Genomic DNA, 16,297 nt, shown 5'->3' with positions numbered 1-16,297 from the left:
TGGTACATTATGCTGGCTTTATCCTGAAAATTTAAATATTTAATGATGAGCACTCTTGGCCTGGTGTTACTCTCTCTAGGTTGTCTTAGTGCTCCTATCCTATGTGCTCTCTCTACCTGCAAAGCCCCATTTAAGGGTTGCATTCCTAGCAGGTTGGGAAATGTGACTGCACTAAAGGTCAGTAGATCTTCCTGTCCGTTTGTTTCGGGCAGCCCAACTACACGGATATTACTCTGCCGTGATCTGTCCTCCAAATCTTCTATCTTTGCCTGTAATGCATTAATTTTTTCTGTGTGTTTATCCATTGTTGACTCCTGAGTATTTAGCTTATCTTCTGCATCGGACACCCTATTTTCAACCTCAGTTAATCTGATCGAAAATTGCCTAATTTCCTCAGATAGATCTGCAATCTCTTTTTTAACGATTTCGAATTGTGGTAGGATTAGGTCTGCTAATTGATTTATTGTGAGCTGTGTTTCTAAGTTTCTCTCTGGCCTCTGAACATTAGATTCTGTACTAATTTCACTTTGTGCTTTCTGCCTTTTATCTCTTTTTAATGGCATTGCTGGTGATTTGTTTTTCACGTTTGTGACATATTTTTCCATTTGTGCTCTTCTTTTTCTTTTGCACCTTCTTATTACTCAAACCCTTTTTGTAAAGTATAAACAATCACACATACAGACACACTATAACACTGTACTGTGTTATTTCCTCTGTGCCGGTTTCCTCTTCTTATAATCTAGTGCACCGGATTGATTTAGAATCACAGTCCCTTAATTTAAGTCCGTTAGAGTCTGTGTCTTAATTGTTTGTCTCAACTAAACACTACTGTTACCTCATACAGTCCCACACTTATTCTTTGAATTTATCTGCTTGGTTTCCCTAATGTATACTAGCACTTAGATCTGTGGAATACCCATATGCATAGCACAGTAAATCAGTTGTAGCCCCTGCCTTAGTTAATTGTTTTTACTACTCCTTGATACTACTATGTAGGCTTTTTGCAATCTCCTTACCTATATAACAATTTTCACAGTCATTTGCATACCCTTTTTAAGGTTGTCTGATGTCTTTTGAGACAAGAACACTACAACAATTTTTAACCAACAATTCACCTTAATACACAATGACCAGGAGTCTGTCCCCAGGTTTTCTGTCCTAGTTAATCTCTGTTATGTACCACATGTATTCCCTGCCTATCCTTTATATTTGTGGATTTAATTTATTACAGTGCCTTAAAATTCTTTCCTTGTGCAACCAATTGTAACTTAAGTTTCGTCTTTTGCGCTTCTCAGAACTCTATAAACAAAATATCTATAATTTTCCTTGCAGATACAGCTATTATAATTTCCACTTTACATGCACCTTTTGTGTTACAACAAAACAAAAAGAACAACAAAAACACAAAAAACAAAAAGAGAACCTTCAATCATAGAGGCAGTAGTCATGCGGTTAGTTACAATGCTTTGTCAGAGTTCAAGCTTGCTCTTCCTAAACCCCAAGATTACGAACAACCTTTGTCGGTTCACTGTCCCAATTTATATAATATGCTGGAGTCTTTAGCAGTTTCCATAAGACTATAATTACTCCACTTCTTATTAACAGTCAGTTTACACCAATTCCAAAAAAAAGGTTTTTTTTTTCCCTTTTCTCTTTTCCCCTTATTCCCGCTGTACATCCAAGGTAAAAGGTATAGCTTTGAGTCCCACCTCCTCCTGTCACCCTTGTGCTCTTTTAGGTGATTCAGACCCCATACTCCATACACTCTATAGTTTGTACACTCCAATACTTTGTGGTAGTAAAGCTGCAAACTTCTCTCCCAACTTTCCCATGCATCAGTGTTTACACTTTGATCCACTAAACTGTGTATGTCAGTCTTTTCATATTATGGTCGCCATGCTTTCGCAGATAATAAAGTTTAAGGAGGGGGGCTCTCTGTGTAATTGTATGTATTAAGGGGCTCTTCTATTTTCAGCGTTCCCGGAACAATAGGTGTATCCTTAAGTATGTTTCCTTCAGGAACAAATGTCACAACTCGCCCTGTTTATTTTTAAAATTGTAGGCCTTCCTTCTGCTCTGCTAGTCGTTGTTAGGGCCCAAAACATAGATATATGCCAAACTCTGACTTATTTGCCGATATAAATGGTCTGTAGGTACTTACCCCCCCATTGCTTCACGGCCGGTCACTGGATGTCTCTATCTGCCACCTTTACCCCACCAGGGGGGTCTTCGATATGCGGCCTCTGATGTCTTTTTTCCCTTCAAGCGGCACTGTGTTCTACTGCACTCTCGCTTGCTTGTTCCTCGCATCGGCGGCGTCTAGCCTCTATGACGTCATGACTCCTGGCCGACTTTCCGGTATGGGGGGGAATTGTAACCGTTATCCGGGCTATTCAACAGGCGGCGGCTCCAGCAGTCTCCCGAACCGGGTCCTCTGCAGCTCCTCGGGTCCCCACCTCTCAAAGATCAGGTAGTACCAGGGTTACCTCCACAGGTTGGCGTCAGACTGTATCTTTTCTCTGCTTGGTTTTGGGTGCTTTGTTTAGAGCAGCCTCTTAGCAGGCATGTTACGTCCAGTTTATTTTTTCAGGGTGAGTTGACTTCCTTCTACCACGCTTTTTCTGTCCCCCAGACTTGGTAAATCTTTTGCCCCAGGTAATAGGGTTTCGTGGCGGGATTTCGGATGTTTGAATTTGCTCCACAATCAAGGGAGCCCAGAGCAAGAACACCTTCCTCCTTGCTCCTCCCACAGGAAGTCCGTTCTCCCCGGCAATGTTTACTGAAATTTAACAAGTGTAGTTACCCCTGCAACAAATAAACCAAGACAATACAAAGTAGATAGAAAATAAAATTCACTCTTTTTTTTGCATTATTTTGCAGTTGTAAATTGTACAACCTTTTAGTACGACCCAAAATCTGGAAATCCTTTAAAGAGATGTTTGCTTTGTCAACTAATTATAAAGATTACAACTGTGATTGAATATAGCCCATTGTATTAAACTGCCAGATATTTACCTCATTGGCTCAGATAAGGGACCCAAGTGAAAGGTGTTACGGGATTGGTGGTAATGAAAGTGAGTTGTTCTTGTCTATCAGTCTAGAAGGTAAGTACAAAAGAGGTACACCTTAAAACTGATGTTTCACAGGTCCATTGAAGGAGAACTTGGAACTGTTGAACCTCAGCAATATAGAAATTATTAAAATAATTTAAACTCATTGGTTATGTAGTGACAAAATATAGAGCAAATATAAAGTGATCACATATAGCAGTGAATGCAGCATACAATAGGAGACACTTTAGCTAAAGGTTGGATGTAAACAGAGTAAGTATATTTTATCAAGTCAAATTGCAATAATCCAAGTGAATAACAAACAGGATTGCTGGAACAGTAGTTACTGCTAGACTGAAGCATTCAAATTACATAAGACCTGTTCTGTGTATGGCTAATAAGATTTCTGGAAAAGAGTTATTCAAGCGGTAAGAGATCAAACTGTAGCCGTTTCCAAATAGCATTTTCTTGATAAACAGGAGGATCATATGCAGCAATTTAGGCAGTGAGATGTTGAACTGTAGCAGTTACTGATAATCAAAATGATGAAAGTAGTGTTAAATCACAATTATTCAGAAAAAAATAGTCTAGCTACAAAGTCATATCAGGAGAAATCAGGAGGTCATACACATGTGCTCATAAAGTAAGAGTAAAATATTAATGAATTCAGGTCAGCAAAACATGGACATATGCAAGTATTTAAACAGGCAAGTCTTGATTGAAATCTAGGTTAGGATACAAAGCTATTCAGCAAGTAAGGGTAAGCAGTCAGCAAAATCAGGCCAGAACCGTAGGATATTCAGACGAAACTAGAGTTTTGATTTAAAAAAAAAAAACATAAATGAGAAAATTTTAAAACACAAGCCAAGTAAACCTTGTGGCCAATTATGTAATTACAGCACAAATCTAAAACAAGGCAATAACTGCAGGTTTATATCAACTGCTGTGGTGGAACAGTGTGACACAAAGATCTCTCACTCATTACCAAAAAAAGTTTTAACAAACATACTAAGGGCTCCTTTTATGAAGCAGTGAATGCTGCTTCGGAAGTTAAGAAGTAACCTGTCTGCCACCTTTTAGGTGGCAGATTGAAATCATCCCAATCTGACACAATCGGGATGATTGACAGCCACTGTTAGTGGCCGATTGGCCACCAGTGAGCAGGGGGCAGCATTGCACAAGCATTTCACTAAACATGCTTGTGCAATGTTAAATGCGGACAGCGCATGCTGTCTGCATTTAGCGATGTTGAGTGGACATGATTCGATATAGGGCTCGACATATACGATAAATCAACCCCTAAATGGCTTAATTAATCTTTTATTGTTGTATCATTGTAGAATGTGAATTTTCCCTATAGTCATGTTTGGGGTAGTGCTGGTGGTCAGTTTGTTGGCAGATCTTGGCATGACTAGGTGGTCCTCAGAATTCCAGGAGCTTTTAGGACATCCCTGGAAGCTGGAGCTCTCCTATAGGATCAAGAACCTCCTGTGAAATTCAGAGAATGATACTGTATGTTAAATGCACAGCTGACCTGAAAAGGTACATGCATTTACTCCAGCTCATCCTCTCAGGGGTGTCAACATTCTCTGTATGGCAGGTAATATCTATACTGGTCTATTATTGGTTAAAGTAACATGCATGCATCAAAAGTCCACATCTGAAAGTACTTGGATCTGCAAAATATGCCCTTTCTATTATTTTTTTTTCCAATGTAATATGTAATTAATACATTAGAAATGGTTTTATAGATATTGGGAGACAAAAACAAACAAATATACACTTCTTTATTGCCTATAAATGCCAGCATTAGAAACGTAGCAGAATGGTCTGTGTGTCTTAAAAACATATTTCAGCTCCACTAGATGGTGGCAACAGCTTTTACAATTATCTTAATGAATATAACTTCTATTAATGTTTTTCTACCAGTCATTTCATGAAAGCTACTATACAGATCTTATATGAGGAAAAAATTTTTTTTTGGTGATTGGCTTCCTATTTAACACTAATCAAGTACTGAAATTTCTGCTATAACCGTCAAATAGTGCTGGGTTGCTAATCTTTCTTATAGCAACTAACTGCTTGTAATGGAAAGTTAAAGAAACAGGAAATCCAGATTTTTTTCTTTCATGATGCATACAGAATACTATTTTAATCAACTTTGTAATTTACTTCTATTATCTAATTTACTTAATTATTTTGGTATCCTTTGTTGAAGAGCTAGCTGGACACATTCCCCACAAAATAAAACAGGGATTTTATTTTGGGGGGCTTTTTTATTTTTATAGGGATTAGGTTTAATTTTTTTTATTTTTGATAATTTGGTTTATTATTTTATGTAATGTTAGAATTTTTTATTTTTGTAATCTTAGATTAATTTAATCTTAGTTTTTTTTAAAAGTAATGTCAGCCTTTTTATTTTAATTGTTTGTAACTTAGTATTTTTTATATTCAGTAATTGGGGTTAATTTAGGGGGTGTTAGGTTAGGGGCTTAGAAATTGAATTAGTTATTTGCATTGTGTGGGTTTGGTGGATTAGGGGTTAAGAAGTTAATTACGTTTATTGCGCTGGTGGGGATGGCAATTTAGGGGTTAATAGTTTTAATAGGTACTTTGCGATATGGGTGAATGGCGGATTAGGGGTTAATAGGTTATTAAGATATATTGCGTTGGGTGATGGCGGTTTGGGGGTTAATAGGTTAATTAGATGTTTTGCAATGTGGGGGTTGGCGGATTAGGGGTTAATATAGTTTATTAGTTATTGTGGTAGGGGGATAACGGTTGACAGGTAGATATTGGGCATGCGTTAGGTGTTTTATTTTCAGAAGGTAAATAGATATTGCGCATGCGTTAGGTGTTAGTTACTATTTTCAGGGGGTTACGGTGCTCACATACTCAGTGCAAGTCTTGCTGTGCCTGTCTATGTGTGGGTAGGTGAAAATGGAGTACAATTTCTCCATTGTTGCCGCATAAGTTCTTGCGCTGAATATGTGATACTGATTTGCGATGGGGTTCTATGTTAGCTTATGGGAGTAAAAATTGCGGGCGACGGGTGAAATATACGCGCCAGATTTAAAGGCGAAGCTGTATATGTGATACCAAAACCGCATAAAAAACGGCAAAAGCGGGCGACGCCACATATGTAATCTTGGCCGATATTTAAGTCCTTATAACTTTTTAAATATTTTTTAACTATTTTTTTATGAGTGTAACTGTACTTTCAAATGTATTTATGTTGTGTTTTAATCAACTTTATTTTAGCGAGCCCTAACACGATATTGCTCACATGCAAAAGTTAGCACGCTACTTGTAATCTAGCCCTTTATTGGGCTATTTACCTAGAGGCATTTTGACATTTTTTATTTAACCCTTTTATCGCCAAGGGCAGAATATGAAATATAGAGATTTAAAAAAAAAAAAAAAAAAACTTTATCAAAATAAAATAATAAAAAAATAAACTTTAATAAAATAAAATGTATAAATATATATATATATAAACTTTTGAAAAAGACCAGAGAGTGCAAGCTTTGTTTGTTACTTATATCCACACTAGCACCCTGGCAGTTGCTGGACTGAGAGTGCTCTCCTTTGCTAAATATATATATATATGTTACAGGAAGAGAAGAAGAAGGAATTAGATAGCGTTATTTCTATCACATATGGGAGATAATTAATAAATGCAAAATAAGCATGGAAACACCCAAAAAGATCACTATTAAGTGTTGTAAGCGTGAGTTGCAAAGAGTCTTTCTGAATCAAAAAATATATAAAAATTGTGTACACTGTATTAAAGTCCTTAGAATTATAATAGAAAAAATATATATATATATATATATATATATATATATATAAATCCCAAAACAAACACTTCTAAATTAGCTACTTACAAAATAGAACCTTAATCATATGAGGTAAGAGCATAGCACTGCAGGGCAGCACGTCTGGATTTCTCACTCAGGAGTCTGGCAGACTTCCGAATCTCTCATACAGGAGTTGATATGGGAATAGAAAAAAAGCTGCAATAGTGTGATAAATTGTAATTTTTTTTTATTAAAACATACTAACTTAAAAATTGCCTGCTTACATTTAGAACCCTCAAACATATATGAGGTATTGATATAGCCTTGATATAAAATTATTGGGAACAGTTTCTTTCCACTTCTAACCAGTTTGATATCCCCAGTTGGCGTGATAAAAAAACGTTTTAATATGCAGGAGGACCGGATCATTCGCTATGTAGGAGTCCGTATTGTTTACTTTATCTTGTTTAGTTCCATCAGATTATTCCTACCTTAATTCCGATTGGCTGATAGAATCCTATCAGCCAATCGGAATTTGAGGGACGCCATCTTGGATGACGTCCCTTAAAGGAACCTTCATTCGTCGGGAGTTCGTCGTGGAGGAAGGATGTTCCGCGTCAGCGGGATGAAGATGGAGCCGGAAGAAAGAAGATTGAAGATGCCGCTTGATAGAAGACTTCAGCCAGATGGAAGACCTCTTCAGCCCCCGCTTGGATGAAGACTTCAGCCGGATGATGGACCTCTTCAGCCCCCGCTTGGATGAAGACTTCAGCCGGATGATGGACCTCTTCAGCCCCCGCTTGGATGAAGACATCGCCCGGATTGGATGAAGAATTCGGCTCGGCTGAGTGAAGACGACTCAAGGTAGGAAGATCTTCAGGGGGGTAGTGTTAGGTTTTTTTAAGGGGGTTTGGGTGGGTTAGAGTAGGGGTGTGTGGGTGGTGAGTTTTAATGTTGGGGGAGTTGTATTTTTATTTTACAGGCAAAAGAGCTGTTTTCTTTGGGGCCTACCCCGCAAAAGGCCCTTTTAAGGGCTGGTAAGGTAATAGAGCTGGTATCTTTTAAATGTAGAATAGGGTAGGGATTTTTTTTTATTTTGGGGGGCTTTGTTATTTTATTAGGGGGCTTAGAGTAGGTTTAATTAGCTTAAAATTGTTGTAATATTTTTATAATGTTTGTAAATTATTTTTTTATTTTTTGTAACTTAATGATAGTGTAGTGTTAGGTTTAATTGTAACTTAGGTTAGGATTTATTTTACTTGTAATTTTGTATTTCTTTTAGCTAGGTAGTTATTAAATAGTTAATAACTATTTATTAGCTATTGTACCTAGTTAAAATAAATACAAAGTTACCTGTAAAATGAATATAAATCCTAAGATAGCTACAATATAATTATTATTTATATTGTAGCTATATTAGGGTTTATTTTAAAGGTAAGTATTTATTTTTAAATAGGATTAATTTAGTTAATAAGAGAATATTATTTAGATTTATTTAATTAATATTTAAGTTAGGGGGGTGTTAGGGTTAGTGTTAGACTTAGGTTTAGGGGTTAATAATTTTATTTTACAGTGGCGGCGGTGTAGGGGGGGGCAGGATAGGGGTTAATAAATGTATTATATGTGGCGACGGTGTAGGGGGGGCAGATTAGGGGTTAATAAATTTAATATAGATTGCGGCGGGTCCGGGAGTGGCGGTTTAGGGGTTAAACTATTTATTTAGTTGCGGCGAGGCCCAGGATCTGCAGGATAGGGATTAATAACTTTATTATAGGTGGCGGCGGTATAGGGGGGGCAGGATAGGGGTTAATAGGTATAATATAGGTGGCGGCGGTGTCTGGGAGCGGCGGTTTAGGGGTTAATACATTTATTATAGTTGCGGCGGGGTCTAGGAGCGGCGGTTTAGGGGTTAATAACTTTATTTAGTTCCGGGGGTTCCGGGGGCGCCGGTATAGGGGGTAGAACAGTGTAGTTAGTGTGGGTGCTTAGTGACAGGCTAGCAATAAATCTGTCAAAAAGCCGAAGAGCAGCGAGATCGGATGAGTGATAACTCTCACAGTCCTCTGCTCATCGGCCCGTACTTGGTGCGCGGCTTTTTGACAGCTTTATTGATATCTTAGGCGAAATTTTGCAGGTCCGCGGCGGCGATGGTAGGCGAGCTTAGGCGAGCGTATTGGACCGGCGAAGGCAGGTAAAGTAGACGGCTTGATAACTAGGCCCCTATGTATCTTATGTAATGGAGGCTCCCCTGTTGACAAGAATGCAATCTTTATTTTGACTTTCCTATCCTTTTAAATATTTTTTTTGCATCATTTAACCATTTAAAGTTTTTTTGTGAATATGTTAAAAATAGAGAAAACTATTCAAGCATACCTTAAAAATGCATCTTTTTAATCCACTCTAAACACTGAGTTTTATTTGGTATAGCAAGGAATACAAATTAAAAAAAAAGTTGAACCTATTTTCCAAGCTGTGTGTAATAAATAAAACTCACAATCTGATAGTACTATACTATACTATATTAGTCTTTCCTTGTCATTAAGAAAAGTATTGAGCATTACTTTTTTAGAGATCCAAAAGGTTATATATTTCATTAATGAAAAAGAAACTCAACATGCCCTATTGCATCTAGCACAATGCTGTTATGTTTTCTTATCAGACATATTTAAATTGCATTAAAACATGAAGAAAAAAAATAATTGGACAAAGTACTGTTCATAAACTCAGTATGACTTTAGAAAGTAATTAAATGCTTACAATAATAAAGAAGATCTACAGCCTACAGAGGAAAGCAATGGTTCATATTTCTATTCAACATCGTTCATTGCATGAAAAAGGAAAGTTGATAGCACAATCATGCTTATATATTTATATATAATATTTAACTTTGTTGTACTGTGAATAATAATAGGAACTGATGTTCCAGTTGGAGTCTACTCTGAAATGGAAATCACATGAAAAATTCATATTTTCACAGTACTTTGAGTTGGTTAGCAGTTCCTAATTACAAGAGCATCCTAATGCCATCCCTAAATGCCTTCTAACTGAAAAACGACTGTGTTGAGGTTAAGAAGCAGACTAATGCTGAAACTAATTGCAATTAACATGACAGATGGTTTCATAAGATTGAGTTACATTAACAATTTCTGAGTTAAAAAATCTTTGAAAGTATAGTCTGTGTTATTTACTGATTTTTTAAAAAGTTAATTTTCCTAAAGGGATAGAAATGTCAAAATTAAGATGTGCATAAATGCATTTCAAATTGAAATGGATGGATTTTGCATTATACTTCCATTAGCAAAAATGCTTCTAGTAAAAGTTATTATTGGTTTTCTACGACATACGCACATATCCTGTGAGGGCCTGTGCACCAGAATTCAAATCACAGAGTTGGCAATGGTGCGTATTGCTTTCTGTAAACATATAATTTGTGTCAAAAAGCCACCACTGACTCTCTGACAAGATGTAGGGGCCGATTTATCAAGTGTGTGTGCGACATGATCTGCTCAGCGGATCATGTCCGACAGAGATTGCTGAATGCCAACAGAATACGCTCTCAGCATTTAACATTGCACAAGTAGTTCTAGTGAACTGCTTGTGCAATGCTGCCCCTGCAGATTCGCGGCCAATCGCCTGTTAGCTTTGGGTGTCAATCAACCCGATTGTATACGATCAGATGGAATGATGTCCGCAGCCTCAGAGGAGGCGTAGGAGTTAAGGAGCAGACCGCTGCTTCTTAACTGCTGTTTCCAGTGAGCCTGAAGGCTTGCGAGAAAACAGCTGCATTTGAGCCGATTGACAGCTTGTTAAATCGGCCCCATAGTGTTTAAATACTGCTGTTTGAAAAATGATCAAACACATTTAGATAAAATGTTTCAGTTAAGCAAGAACCAGAAGACATTCCAAACTGTGAACCATTAAAGTAAATACATTCAATAATTTTAGATTTGTTAGCTAGTGGAAATAGGTTTGGTATTATTTTTTGACACCTCACCTAGGTGTTTTTTACCCTTGAGATAAGGTGGGTAAGGGGTTAAGAAAGGAATGATGAAAATATAAAAAATAAATAAATAAATAAATAAATAAATAAATAAAAGGAAAACATATTGAAGCTTTTAGCCAAGCTTATGCATTACAACATTTAAATAAGCTAATATGGAACTGGATTTAGGGCTAGATTATGAGTGTCATACTAACTGTTGCACACAAAGGATTAGGGGTATTTTGCGGCTCTTTGAGCATGTTAGAAATATGGCACGTATTGAAAGTAAACACTTAACATAATTTAACGCGCTGCGGGTTAGCGCAACTTCAGTGCTCTGGTTAACTGTTATGCGACACAAAAAAAGTTCAACAAAAAACAGAAAAATACATTTTTAAAGCAGAGTTACATTCGAAATAATAATATAAAAAATATTTTAAAAAAATTTAATTAAAAAGATATAAGGGCTCAAAGATATTAGGTCTCATGGTGTTATAAAAAAGCATGCAAAGAGCTATATCCAATGTTATATCTATTAGGTGGAATACAAAAATAGAACATGTTTCTTAAATTGAGACCTCTAAAATATAACAATAACTGAATATTGCAGTGAAAGGGTTAATTTTATATAATTACAAAATAGCATATGGTTAAACAGTTCTGCCATTTATATTTGTTTGAGCATTGCTTGCACATGCAGTTATTGGTTGCTTGGTAACTCTGGATTAATTTCAATTAACTATTATTTCCCAATCATACTTTATTATATATATATATATATATATATATATATATATATATATATATATATATATATATATATATATCTATATATATATATATATATATATATATATATATATATATATATATATATATATATAGAGTTGAGTTTCAGAGTTCAGCGCACATAGAATGGAGAAAAACAAAACCAAATTATGGTGCAGTATGTAAGTACTGGGCAATCAAAAACTAAACGTGAGATTTAAATGTGCTCACCTTGTTTAACCTCAAACATGTGAGGTATGTTGGAAGCATGGAGGGGATGTAATCCCTATCTGTGGTAAATATGTTTCCAGCTGGTATGCAGAAACTTTTAGCAGGTGGAAATCTTGATATCCCTGGAGTAGAAATATGTTGGTATTTCAGACAAACTTCTCCTCTCTGGAGTTAGGTAGAGACACTTTAATTCTTTTTGCTGGATTTCTTTCCTTGTTGCTGTTTATTTCTTTTCCCCTTCTTTATACTTGAAAGGCTTCTCCTCTCTGGAGTATGGTATAAACTTTATGTATGCAAACCAATTAGTGCTCAGTTTACATACTATGAGATCAATTGTGGATATTAATTGCAGCACTCATGAGATGTGTATAAATGATGCTTGCAAGGACACAAAGTGAAATTTAAAATAAAAACACTTTTATTTCCCAATGTCCAATAAGAAATGATAAACAGAAATCCTCTTTGATAATAGTCCAGATCAGGGACAGAAATAGGTGAGCAGATGAAATATAGTATATTTCTCTAAATCCGGTAGTGAGTTTTTTTCTTATCAGGGCTGGTGCAAAAACAGCTAGCTGATAAAAATTAGTGATATTGTGGTATAGGATGCTGTAAGTAGATAGCTCACAATATCCCTCTGATGAAGTGAATGTAATTCACGAAACGTGTAAGGGCACGCCCACTTCTGATGTCACTTCCTGTCCAGGGAGACCAAGCTTCAAACACTTCAGCAACGGACCCTGTCACTGACAGGCTTAAGAATCCACATCCATCCAGATATTGTGAGCTATCTAGAGCTCAAAAAACCACAAGGAATCATCATCTAGCTGTATTTACAGCAGTTCATGTAACTATTTATTACGGTTTTCCATCATAAACACCAATTTATCCACCTGAACTCTGGGAGCTTTTCAGAGCTCAAAACCAATGCAAGGAATTTACCTTCAGCAAAAAGAATTAAAGTGTCCAGCAAAATCCAGCAAAAAGAATTAAAGTGTCTCTACCTAACTCCAGAGAGACAATCCATGGTTTTGTGTATATATGTTTTATTCTTACCTCATAAATGATTGAGGGTTTTAAATGTAAGTGCATATTATTATTCTATTAAATATTACTCTGTATAAAACAATATTATGCTATGTGCTTTTTTCTGTTTTCATATATGATCAACATCCCAATAACATCCTGAAGAGATAGAAAGTTTTTCCATCCGAAGGCACAGAGGAGTTACTACATTCCTACCACCATAGAAAGAAAATATATGGAGACGGATTACAGTCTACAGCCTTTTTAACAAAGAGAGTCCTGAATCCTCATATCTCACTGAAGAGAGTCCAGGATTTACATTTGAACAAGTCTGACAGTTCCAAAGAGAGGGCTATTTTCGGAGTAACACCAACACACAGTGTTCCATCTTTAAACCGGGCTCACATCTTACCTCATAAGATTGAGGTAACAGCTGGTAAGAAGTAACTACTTACTTTACTGAACTTTTGTGAAGATTTGCATCCTGATACAAGTTTCAATCTCTAATTGTTTTTTGGTTTTATATGTAATTTCATATGTACATTTAGCCAAGATAACAGGAATTCGTAATATTTTTCCTATAGTTGAGCGCCTCTATCTAATATTGGAAATCTCTTTATACATATATCTTCACAGAGTTAGGGGTACTCTGTTTCAGTACTGAGGCAGCACACTATCCTTCACTCGAATTTGTGATATATATCTCTTTCATTTCAGTAAACTAACAACTATTGATAATTCAAAGTACACTTTTTAATACAAAAATAGGATTCATTTCATGGTTATAATAAGAAATTATTATTAGATCTAAGATTTAGCGCTGGTGACTCTTTCCTCATTCTTATATATATATATATGTTTATATTAAAGAAAGAAATAGGTACAGAATTGCAACATACTCTGAATAAAGAAATGAACTTCAGCACTCTTTTGAAAAAAATCTCAATTCAATTTATTCCAGAAACAGATCTAAAAACAGCGGACCTTTGCATTACCTGTAAGCAAAATTCCTATACACCAAAACACCCACTTAACCCCTTAATGACCACAGCACTTTTCCATTTTCTGTCCGTTTGGGACCAAGGCTATTTTTACATTTTTGCGTTGTTTGTGTTTAGCTGTAATTTCCCTCTTACTCATTTACTGTACCCACACATATTATATACCGTTTTTCTCGCCATTAAATTAACTTTCTAAAAATACCATTATTTTCATCATATCTTATAATTTACTATAAAAAAATTTATAAAATATGAGGAAAAAATGGAAAAAAACACACTTTTTTTAACTTTGACCCCCAAAATCTGTTACACATCTACAACCACCAAAAAAAAAACATGCTAAATAGTTTTTAAATTTTGTCCTGAGTTTAGAAATACCTAATATTTACATGTTCTTTGCTTTTTTTGAAAGCTATAGGGCCATAAATACAAGTAGCATTTTGCTATTTCCAAACTACTTTTTTTCAAAATTAACGCTAGTTACATTGGAACACTAATATCTTTCAGGAATCCCTGAATATCAATTGACATGTATAGATTTTTTTTTAGAAGACATCCCAAAGTATTGATCTAGGCCAATTTTGGTATATTTCATGCCACCATTTCACCGCCAAATGCGATCAAATACAAAAAATCGTTCACTTTTTCACAAATTATTTCACAAACTTTCGGTTTCTCACTGAAATTATTTACAAACAGCTTGTGCAATTATGGCACAAATGGTTGTAAATGCTTCTCTGGGATCCCCTTTGTTCAGAAATAGCAGACATATATGGCTTTGGCATTGCTTTTTGGTAATTAGAAGGCCGCTAAATGCCGCTGCGCACCACACGTGTATTATGCCCAGCAGTGCAGGGGTTAATTAGGGAGCTTGTATGGTTAATTTTAGCTTTAGTGTAGTGTAGTAGACAACCCAAAGTATTGATCTAGGCCAATTTTGGTATATTTCATGCCACCATTTCACCGCCAAATGCGATCAAATAAAAAAAAAAAACTTTAAATTTTTCACAATTTTAGGTTTCTCACTGAAATTATTTACAAACAGCTTGTGCAATTATGGCACAAATGGTTGTAAATGCTTCTCTGGGATCCCCTTTGTTCAGAAATAGCAGATATATATGACTTTGGCGTTGCTTTCTGGTAATTAGAAGGCCGCAAAATGCTGCTGCGCATCACACGTGTATTATGGCTAGCAGTGAAGGGGTTAATTAGGAAGTTTGTAGGGAGCTTGCAGGGTTAATTTTAGCTTTAGTGTAGAGATCAGCCTCCCACCTGACACATCAGACCCCTGATCCCTCCCAAACAGCTCCCTTCCCTCCCCCACCCCACAATTGTCCCCGCCATCTTAAGTACTGGCAGAAAGTCTGCCAGTACTAAAATAAAAGCTTTTTAGGGGGTTTAGGTTTTTAAAAAAAAAAGAAAAAAAATTCTTCTGCTGTGTAGGACCCCCCTTAGCCTCCAACCTCCCTGATCCCCCCCAAAACAGCTCTGTAACCTTCCCCATCTGCCTTATTGGGGGCCAGCTTGCACAAAAAATGGCTTTTTTTTCTTAGTTTTTTTTTTCTGTAGTGTAGCTTCCCCAAACCCCCCCCCCCACCACAAACCCCCACCACCTCAATGATCCCGCCCCCCTCCACATCTCCAGGGCCATCGATGGCCGCCACCCGCCTCCCGGTACTGCTCCCACCCACCAACGAAGGAAGCCACCGATCTCCGGTGCAGAGAGGGCCACAAAGTGGCTCTCTCTGCATCGGATGGCTTCGAAAGGTTATTGCAGGATGCCTCCATATCGAGGCATCACTGCAATAACCGGAAAGCAGCTGGAAGCAAACAGGATCGTCCTCGGTCGTTAAGGGGTTAAAAAAGAGACATATGCACACTTGGCTGACCAGCCTAAATCAGAGCTAACCTGTAGAAAAGTTATTCTACTATACGTCAAGCAACTAACTATTATAGATAGACATATTAGCAAAGTGCCTATACAGCGATTAACATCACAAGCATTAAACAATACTAAATGTGACTTATCCAATGATCAAAGACAGGCCGTCACAACCAATGTTGCAAACTATTTACAAAAAGCATGTAGCATTAATTAGAGTTTGTATTGCTACAAGCTAACAAGACCAGAGTAGCGAATGTAAGGTAACACTGCCAATTGGCTCACACATGTCTCACAGAACTGAGAGAAGTAAAAGTTCACTTTACCATATCGTCAGCTGGATCAGTTATTCCATACCGCTCTCACTGTTTTGATGTTACACTGTGAGACGTAAAAGTTTACTTTACCATATCATCAGCTGAATCGGTTAAGACTGTATTAATGTATACATTTCCACTTTGTTTGCTCTTGAATCCTCCAGACATATACAGACTGTGCTTAGTCCAGTGCTATAACGCCTCTCTTGGGCTCGATGTCATCCGAGGTCAGCTTCTTTG

Source organism: Bombina bombina, chromosome 6, assembly GCF_027579735.1.
Source record: "Bombina bombina isolate aBomBom1 chromosome 6, aBomBom1.pri, whole genome shotgun sequence".
Lineage (NCBI taxonomy): Eukaryota > Metazoa > Chordata > Amphibia > Anura > Bombinatoridae > Bombina > Bombina bombina.
This window is presented reverse-complemented; position numbering follows the sequence as displayed.